This window comes from Diabrotica virgifera, chromosome 2, assembly GCF_917563875.1.
Source record: "Diabrotica virgifera virgifera chromosome 2, PGI_DIABVI_V3a".
Classification (NCBI taxonomy): Eukaryota; Metazoa; Arthropoda; class Insecta; order Coleoptera; family Chrysomelidae; genus Diabrotica; species Diabrotica virgifera.
In genome coordinates this window covers 256,952,775-256,963,846 of record NC_065444.1, presented here as the reverse complement: position 1 = coordinate 256,963,846, position 11,072 = coordinate 256,952,775, and positions in this window count along the sequence as shown.

The following is an 11,072-nucleotide window of genomic DNA, read 5'->3' as shown; positions in this document are numbered from 1 at the left end:
TGTTTCGAGCTTCTGTCATGTGTCACATAATATTAATATATCTACGCCATACTCTTTGGTTTCTATCATTGTTATGTATTACCAATAACGTATGACGTAGATATATTAATATTATGTGACACATGACAGAAGCTCGAAACAAATGACTGTGAATGAAAAGCCCTATACACGGATTATACGACATATGACAGCAGCTCGAAACAAATGACTGTGAATGAAAAGCCCTATTCATTTGTCAACCTATTTTTATGTATCGATTTATATCAATGATGAGGATTCTAAAAAATAAATAAATATTTGTTAATATTAAAATAATATTTATTAAATGGCTTAAAGATTTAAGCTATGCGGTTATCACTTTAACAGGAAAATTTCATATCTAACTGTAATGTGTGTTGCCTATCTTTGGATCTCCGCTTTCAGAAATATTATACTCTGTTCGCTGATCCCACTCCTAACCCTCAAGTAAATTTAATATAGTCGGTTCGCTAATCTTAGACACAACTGTCTAATAGTAATTTTAGTAATTATTATTTTTTTGCCTAGTTAGTTACATTTTGACAGACTAGACGTGGCTGGAAATTACTATTCAACCAAGCATAGGAATACATACAAATGGAAAGTTTGAATAAAATCAATGAATATACAGGTTGTTTGTAAATAAGTATGAAAAAACTTTAAGTGGTAATTACTATGTGAGGGACTAATGAAAGTTTGCTCGATAAACATGTATGTCCAGAAATGTATCGTTTCCGAAATACGGGGTATTGAAATTTTTGTTACAATCTGACGATTTATGTATTGTTCTAAGACTGGTTGAGATATGCAAATAAAATTTGATGGGTTTTAAGAGCCCATTTGCCCATTTTTTGACATACAATTAAGAATTTTATATTTATCATTATCGTGCATACGGGCAAGGGTTTAAAATTAAAAAAAAATGGAGAAGACCACTGAGATATTTCAAATAAAAATAATTTTTGAATTTCTCGTTTAATTTGTGACTAAAAATCTATTTTCACTTTTTTCATACGGCGCATCGTTTTTATGCAAAAAATAAAACAACTGAACGCTTACAAGGTATTCGACATAATTTTCTATATGAATTGTTTTTGTAGTATTCAGGTTTTTTCTGGTAACCAATTTTCTCATTTTCGTCCCTTGATATAAGTTTCTAATTTTTCTATTTTAAAGCTTTCTTCTAGACATTTCAATTTACCTTGCATTTTATTTTTTTTGTATCTTGTGACTATTTTGGTTCGTTTCCTTTGTTCGTTGTATTTTCTCCATAGATATAATAACACATAGATCAGGCAATGTTCGAAAAATAGCGCAACGTTTAGCAGTTTGGGTCGGTGGTCTATTTATCTCTCTCTACCGGCGCTTAGCTTTCTCTCTCTAGAATATGATGGCCGCTGCCTCTGTGCCTGTGTCATTCTATTACTCCCACCTCTTGGTAGATACGCTCACACTCGTACGACAGACAAAGATAGCTAGACCACCGTACTTGATATTCGCGTTACACCCCGATGCATTGAGTGGCATATCCCTAGCCTCTTCTTCTTCAAGTGCCGTCTCCTAATCGGAAGTTGGATATCATCATCACTATCTTTACTATCTACCGCTGCCTGCTCTAAAGAGTCCTATAGAACTGCATTTAAACCAGTCCCTTAAATTCTTCAACCATGACACTCTCCTTTTTCCTATACTCCGTCCGCCTCTTATCTTTCCCTGTATTATCAGTCTTAGCATTTCATATCGCGATCCCCTCATTACGTGTCCCAGATATTGTAACTTTCTTATTTTTATTGCCTATTATTTTTATCCCTAGCCTGGTCTATCGTTAATATGTCTATGATTTTCTCTCCAAAACTCTGCTTATTTTGCAACATTTTAAATCCTATTTTATTTCGGTCAACTATTTTCATTCCTCACTGAAACAGACCTTTTAACCACCATTAAAAGGAGAAAAACGTAATATTTGGGGCACATACCTAGAAAAGATAAGTACGAGTTGTAGCAGCTGAATATGAAGAGTAAAATCGAAGGAAAAATGGGTACTGGTAGACGACAAATCTCCTGACTGAAAACATTCGCCACGGGACCGCGTTAAACACACAGACGCTTTTAAGAAAAGCAGAAGATTGAGACGAATTTGAAATGGTTATAGTCAACCTTCATTATACTCTGGGCTAATTAGAAAATACAAGGAAAAGTTATTGACCAGCAATTTTATTGCTGGAATCGAATCTTATGATTGTATATATTAATAATATAGGTATTCAAAGTCTGCAGATAGTGTTCTACTTTTTTATAAACAAAATGGCGCCCGAAAATCGTGTTTTTGAAGTTATACTTCTTTACCGGCGATAGAGGGTGATTTTTTATATGTTAAAACCTATCAGCCCGGCGCATGCGCATTATAACTTTGTTCTGATTGGATGTTCAAATGACATGTCAAAAATTATCCGATATGGCAGCTGTGGTTTGGAGGTAAAGGTAAAAGTAAACAAATGTATAATATATTAGTTTTATTGTTGTGAGGACAGAAACAAAAAAGTTTATAATATTGTAGTGACTTTTAAATAGTTTTTAAAAGCAACAGGTACGTAATAATTGTTAATGTATCATGGGTATAAACTTACCTATTTGATCTGCCAAAATACATAGTATGTAATACTTTTATTTATATAATTTGATTACCATCAAAATTTCTATCAATATTCACCTAATATATTGTTTTTTTACTCTATGTTTTGTTGTATTTTTTCAATTCTAAATCATTTCAATTCAAAATTAAAATAATTTGATCAATTTTCAAAATATCAAAATATCACAAGTTTAATCCGTTTAGTTAGTCGATCTTCGTAAATAATGACACATAGTGTCCGTGGCTAAGCGGAGAAGGCGAATTAATTCCAATACCAACCGCTCTTATCAGGGCTGGTTCGAGTCCCAATAGAAACTTTCTTTTTTGTTTTTTTTAATACATTTTATGATTGTAAGTATATTTATTATATAATTGTATTTTCAGAAAATACGTATTTAGTTAAAAAAAATTTCGACAATAATGTTCAGACATCATTTGTGGCTTGTTTAATGTGTTTGTGTGTGTTTTATTCTTTTATTATTTTAATTTTTGGCACTGTTCTAATAAAAATGTTTGAGAAGTAGTAAGTATAAATTAGTTTAATATTTAAACAAAATATAAATAAAAAGTATATTAATTTCGTTTAAATCATATAATAGAAGTATAACTTCTTACGTGCGTACAAAGTACACACATATTCTTTTTTTTTTTCAATTTTTGCTCTATAACTCCAAAGATTTTAACTTTACACCAAAAACACTCAAATAAAAATTCACCGTAATTAAATTCCACATCGAGACGTGTTTTTCCCGATTTACTAAGACGAAAATTTTCCCCAAAAAATGCGGGTTTCTCCAACAAAATCTTTAATTTTCAACTAAATTTTTAGATAAGTGATTGTATATCAATAATTAAATAACTTAGTAATATAAAAGCTCTTTTCGTATAGATTATAATTCCAGAAGCCTATGGAAATTGTATGAACAGTTTAGCAACAACTGAATTGTTAATTAAAAATTTACGGTCGCTATAATAACCACAATAATTATAATACAAAAGAATAACTATGATTTTTGTATAAAAAGATACTATACATATCTAATGTACTTTACAAAATTGAAATTCGACTATTTAAGCGGCCTCAGGAGTATTTTAAAATTATAAACAGTTTTTTGGCTTATTAACAAATATAATATCTCGGGAAATATTAAATTAAATTAAATCATGAAAACGGTATTGGAAAAAAAAGCGGCAGGACGCTTCTTTTAAAAGAGAAACGTTTAATTGTGATGAGTGGTTCCTGAGATACAACCGGTCAAATTTGACCGGTATTTACGACAAAGATATAAATAATAGGAGCATAATTTTCAAACCATCACCTTTTTATTTTTGTCCTCTTTCTCTACACCAATTTTCATATCTTTAAAATCCTCATAACATATATTATTATAATAAAAACTATCGGTACTACGAGTGAAAATTGCCAAAAATAGCAAAATTCCAATCAAAAATTAGGTTGAAGAAAATGTAATCTCAAAGTTCAAAATCGTTATACGTTAAAATAAATGCATTTTCTCGGCTTCCCATGGAGCAATTTTCTTCATTCTGTTTTTGTTCCCAAGTTACTCCAGTAGAGCCATCTAACTAACGCATTTTTAAATGTCAAACTTGCTTTTGTTTTGTTATAATAGATTCATTTATTTATAAGAAAAGAAAACTACATATTTTTTCCAGTTGTAGACTTTTTTAAGATAAACTTACTACAAGTGTACCTTTTAAGGTTAATAACACAAATATTCTCATTTGAAAGCTGTATAATTATTTAAACAATCTTTATTTAAACAATCTTTATTTAAACAAATTAAAAAATTTTTGTTATAATAAATAACAATTTTTTATAACAAAACAAATGCAACTTTGGCATTTAATAATACGATAGTTAGATGGCTATACTCGAGTTACTTGAGAACAAAAAAAGAATGAAGAAAATTGCTTCATGGAATGCCGCGAAAATGCATTTTTTTAGCGTATACCGATTTTAAACTTTGAGATTACATTTTCTCCAACCTAATTTTTGATTTAGTGCGGCCGATATGTGAAACAATTGCACATTTAATGATACAAACATATAATTTGGACCACATATACTACATATATAAAGGTTCAAATTTAGATATGAGGCCATCTCAGATTTTGCCTTTTACAAAAATAGCGGACGTTCAAAATGGCGAATATACTTATGTGTTTAATAGTACCATAACATTTGAACGAAAAGTCCGATTTCAACCAAATTTGGTTTATAGTTTTTTTTTTATTTACAAGAGGGATATGGTGAACCGGAAGAGTCGGTTTACCAGAATTCTGTGTTTTTTACTGGTTGTTTATGTAAAAATATGTTTTTTTTCAATTTTTTCCCTCTGTATAATACTCTTTTTCAAAAAAGAATACCGCAATTGAAAAGAGCGTGAAAATATTTTGTAGAAAATATTTTGAACTTTTTAGTTATATTAATTACCATTTAATAAATGCATAACGTATCTTCACATGTACCTATGTGTGGCAAATTCGTGCAAACATTATAAGAATTATTGTGCATTTAATGGTAGAAGCATATAATTTGGACCACATATACTACACATATTAAGGTTCAAATCTAGATAAAATGTCATCTCAGATTTTACCTTTTACAAAAATGGCGGGCATGCAAAGTGGCGACTATACATACGTGACTTATAGCACGATAACTTTTGAACAAAAAGTCCGATTTCAACCAAATTTGGTATATAGATTCTTTTTTTGATGTGTAAGATCAAGGTATTAAACCGGAAGGATTGATTTACCAAAAGTTTTGTTTTTCCTGATTTTTATGTAAAAACATGTTGATTTTTTACCAATTCTTTCACCCTGTATATATTCATTTTTCAAAAAGGTAATACCAGCGTTGAAAAGAGCGTAAAAATATTTTTTAGGAAATATTTTGAACTCTTTAGTTATGTTAATTACCAATTAATAAATGCATAACGTATCTTAACATGTACCTATGAAACTATGTGCGGCGCATTCGTGCAAATAATATAATAATTATTGTACATTTAATGGTAAAAGCATATAATTTGGACCACACACACTACACATACAAAGATTCAAATTTAGATATGAGGCCATCTCAGATTTCGTCTTTTACAAAAATGGCGGGCATTCAAAATGAATCTACCGCACATAGGTACATGTGAAGATACGTTATGCATTTATTAAATGGTAATTCACATAACTAAAAAGTTCAAAATCTTTCCTAAAAAATATTTTTACACTATTTTCAATGGCGGTATTACCTTTTTGAAAAATTAATATATACAGGGTGAAAGAATTGAAAAAAACAACAACATATTTTTACATAAAAAAACAGTAAAAACACAACTTCTGGTAAACCGATTCTTCCGGTTCAAGACCTAGATCTTATTCATCAAAAAAATAAACTTGATACCAAATTTGGCTGAAATCGGACTTTTCGTTCAAAAGTTATCGTGCTATTAGTCACATATGTATAGCCGCCATTTTGAATCGCCATTTTTGTAAAAGGCAAAATCTGAGATGGCCTCATATCCAAATTTGAACTTTTGTGTGTGTAGTATATGTGGTCCAAATTATATGACTCTACCATTAAATGTACAATAATTCTTATAATATTTGCACGAATCTGCCACACATAGGTACATGTGAAGATACGTTATGTATTTATTAAATGGTAATTATAATTAACATAACTAAAAAGTTCAAAATATTTCCTAAAACATATTCTTACGCTCTTTTCAATAGTGGTATTACCATTTTGAAAAATTAATATATACAGGGTAAAAAAATTGAAAATAAATTATTTACATAATATAAAATAGTTTTACATAGAAAACCAGGAAAAACACAACTTCTGGTAAACCGATTCTTCCAGTTCATGACATCGACCTTGTAAATCACAAAACGAACCTACGTACCAAATTTGGTTGAAATCGGACTTTTCATTCAAAAGATATCGTGCTATTAGTCATATATGTATAGTGGCCCATTTTGAATGACCGCCATTTTTGTAAAAGGCAAAATCTGAGATGGCCTCATATCTATATTTGAACCTTTATATGTGCAGTATATGTGGACCAAATTATACGCTTGTATCATTAAATGTACAATTCTTATAATATTTGCACGAATCTGCCGCACTAATTGGAATTTTGCTATTTTTGGCAATTTTCACTCGTAATATCGACCGAAATAAAAAGGTGATGGTTCAAAAATTATGATCCTATTGTTTATATCTTTGCCGTAAATGCCGGTCAACTTTGACTGGTTGTATCTCAGGAACCACTCATCACAAATAAACTTTTTTTATTTTATCAGAAGCGTTCTGCCGCTTTTTTTCCAATACCGTTTTCATGATTTAATTTAATTTATTATTTCCCGAGATACTCTATTTGTTTATAAGCCAAAAAATTGTTTATAATTTTAAAATATTCCTGAGGCCGCTTATGTGGTCTAATTTCAATTCTGTAAAGTAAATTAGATAGGTACAGTGTCTTTTTATACAAAAATAATAGTTATTCTTATGTATCATAATTATTGTGGTTATTCTTCTTCTTTGAGTGCCTCTCCTATCGGAGATTGGATATCATTAGGGCGATTCTAATTTTATTTACTGCTGTTTTGAACAATTCGTTAGTGGTACAGCCAAACCACTCTCTCAAATTTCTCATCCAGGACATTCTTCTACGGCCTGGATTTCTTCGTCCTTGGATTTTTCCTTGCATTATGTTTTGTAGGAATGTGTACTTTTGTCCCCTCATCAGGTGGCCTAAGTATTGAAGTTTTCTCTTTTTTATATTCAGTAGAACTTCTGGCTTGTTATTTATTCTGCGTATTACTTCTTCATTTGTAATTTTCTCCACCCAACTTATTCTTAGTATACGGCGGTAGCATTGTGGTTATTATAGCGACCGTAAATTTTTAATTAAGAATTCAATTGTTGCTAAATTGTTTATTCAATTTCCATCGGCTTCTGGAATTATAATCTATACGAGAAGACCTTTTATATTACCAAGTTATTTAATTATTGAGAAACAATTACTTACCTAAAATTTTAGTTGAAAATTAAAAATTTTGTTGGAAAACCCGCATTTTCCGGGGAAAATTTTCGTCTAAGTAAATCGAGAAAACCACGCCTCTATGCAGAATTTAATTACGGTGAATTTTTATTTGAGTGTTTTTGGTGTAAAGTTAAAATCTTTGGAGTTATAGAGCAAAAATGAAAAAAAAACACGATTTTCGGGCGTCATTTTGTTTATAAAAGAAGTAGCACACTATCTGCGGACTTTGCATACCTATATTATTAATTATATACAATCATAAGATTCGATTCCAGCAATAAAATTGCTGGTAAATAACTTTTCCCAAAAATGGCCTATTCTCCGATAATCTGCCCAGACTGTTAGTGGAATCTGCACTATGTAGTAGAAGTTAGAATCATTATTTGCATTCATCTTTTATATTTCTGTTACTGGCTTGCGCTGCGTTGGGCATTACGTACTTTTATTTGCATCCATATTTATTCAATATTTCCATTTCTGCAATATTATCTAACTCTTTTATGCTTATTCTTTCATATTTGCTTTGCTCTTCTTCTGACAGTAGTGTAACAGCTTTAGTTGCTTTATACTTTTTTCTTGTTGGTTCGTCAGATCTGATACACGTTGCTTCATTTGCATTCCGACTATAAAGTGATCTGAGTCTGCATCTGGTCCTCTATGTGTTCTTATATCCTTTATAAAATTTTGAACATGATCGATTTGGTTTATAAGTTTTCCCAATTGGAGATCTGCATTTGCTTGGTATGTATATTCTTTTGTTTTGGAAGTATGTGCTCATAATGATCATATTTCTTTCTTTTGCGAAATCAATTTAGCCCAGTCGGGATAGCATTTGACCTTGCATTAGGAACTGCCCCAAATTTTATTTTTCTAATCTTTAGGGAGGGTCAATATTAGTATAAATTTAAAATCTCTACTGAATTCCGCTGTTGCGTTAGCCGCCATCTTGATTTTAAACGAGAACCGTTTTCGCTCAATATCTCCGCCATTTTCAGTTTTTTGACAAAAAGTGTAGAAACTGAAATTGTTGAAAATGCGATTTTCTATAATTTCATATATTATAATTTTTTGCGTGCGGTCGATATTTTTCGAGTTATGAGGGGAAAATAGTGACAGTTGTAGCATAATTATTGAATCATTAAATTATCTCGTTTATTATTAGTTTTACAACAAATATATACCTATACAAAAATGAAGAGAATTAAATTTTGTACAATTTTGATGCCGTACATTTTTTTTTTTGATAAAATCAATATTTAAGGTAGTACGTATGTGGTAAAGGTGCGAGCGTAAGACCTGATTGATTTTGTAGCAATGGTTTTTGTTCAATATCTCCGCCATTTTCAACTTTTCGACAAAAAGTGTAAGAACTGAAATTGTTGCAATTACGATTTACTACAATTTTTCGAGAGAACCAGTGGCGGGTCTACAAGGGGGGGAAATAGGAAAATTCCCCCCAACAGGGTCCAAAATTAAAAAAAAAATTGATGAAACATCACGATATATTAGCTGACATAAAACTTAAAATATCGACAGACAAATTCAACCAATAAAACCCGCTAGTTAATAAAAATAAGTGAACTTAAGGCATATAATGTCTTTTTATGTCTTTTATATATTTAGTTTGGTTGATGTTTCATTGGAAATTTCAAGAATTGTATAAAATATAATTCTCTTTATTTTTGTTTATGTACAATTATGTCGTAAAGTTAATAATAAATGAGACAATTCAATAATTATGCTTCCCCTCCGCTTCCATTATTTTCCCCCTTAACTCGGAGAATATTGATCGTATAAAAAAATTGTATCAAAAAAATTGTAGGAAATTGTATTTCCAACAATTTTCTTTCCCACCATTTATGTCGAAAAGTTGAAAATGGCGGAGATATTAAGCAACAATAGTTCTCATTTAAAATCAATATGGCGGCTAATGCAACCGCGGAATTCAGTCGAGATTTTAAATTTACACTACTATTGATCTCTCCTAAAGGATAGAATTATAAAATTTGGGGCAGCTCGGAAACAAAATTCAATTCAATAATTATGCTCCCCCCACCACTTTTTACTATTTTCCCATGTAACTCGGAAAATATCAACCGCATGAAAAAAATTGTTAAAAAGAAATTGTAGGAAATTATATTTTGAACAATTTTAGTTCAAAATGGCGTAGATATTGAACAAAATCAATTGCTATAAAATCAATCCGGTCTTACGCACGCGATATTACCGCATACGTACTACCTTAAATATTAATTTTAGCAAAAAAATGAAAGAGACAAAAATTGTGTAGAATTTAATTCTGTTCATTTTTGTATAGGTACATATTTGTTATAAAACTAATAATAAACGAGATAATTCAATAATTATGCTCCAACTCTCACTATTTTCCCCTCATAACTCGGAAAATATTGACCGCACGACAAAAATTATAATAAATGAAATTATATAAAATCGCATTTTCAACAATTTCAGTTTCTACGCTTTTTGTCAAAAAATTGAAAATGGCGGAGATATTGAGCAAAAACGGTTCTCGTTTAAAATCAAGATGGCGGCTAACGCAACGGTGGAATTCAGTCGAAATTTTAAATTTATACTAATATTGACCCTCCCTAAAGATTAGAAAAATAAAATTTGGGGCAGCTCCTAATGCAAGGTTAGGCCTGTTATTCGTCTAACCCGACTGGACTAATTAGGAAGTGACTATTTTCGTTCATTACTTCATGCAAAATATATTTTCCTATAGTAGATACGTATATCTCCTACGTTTTTCTCTTAAGGGCGTAGGCGTAAAATTTCGCGACAATGTGTTTTAAATGCATTCATTTTTTTTTCGAATCTTGAGAAAACTAATAAGTATTTTTGAAAAATTTGAAAACGCAGAATGAACGATTGCATTATTACCGAGGGCCGAAAGTCTCTGAAAACTTTTTAGACAAGGCGGAAACGGCGGGTTCGTTGGGAAAAATATTCCCATGAGATATTTTTGCATAATCACATTCGTGAGACATCCCAGAATAATGTTCAAGAAGTCGCCCACGAGAAAAGTGGGCCAATTTTTTTTTAACAATTTTTTTTAATCAAATTGCAAAAAATCAACATTTTGGCTCGGACTGATTTTTTTTAGGTTTTTTGGATCATTCTGGACAAAAAAGGTCTCTTATAATTTTTCTCTAAAGTTGATCTTTTTCGAGTTATAAGCAAGTTAAAATTTGAAAAACGCGAAAATGGCCATTTTTAAGGCTTAATAACTCTGTCAAAAATTATTATTTTGAAAGTCAGAAAGTGACTAAATCAAAGTTTAAAGTCGCCGTTACATGATCCTGAAGAAATCTGTGCCATTAATTTACTAA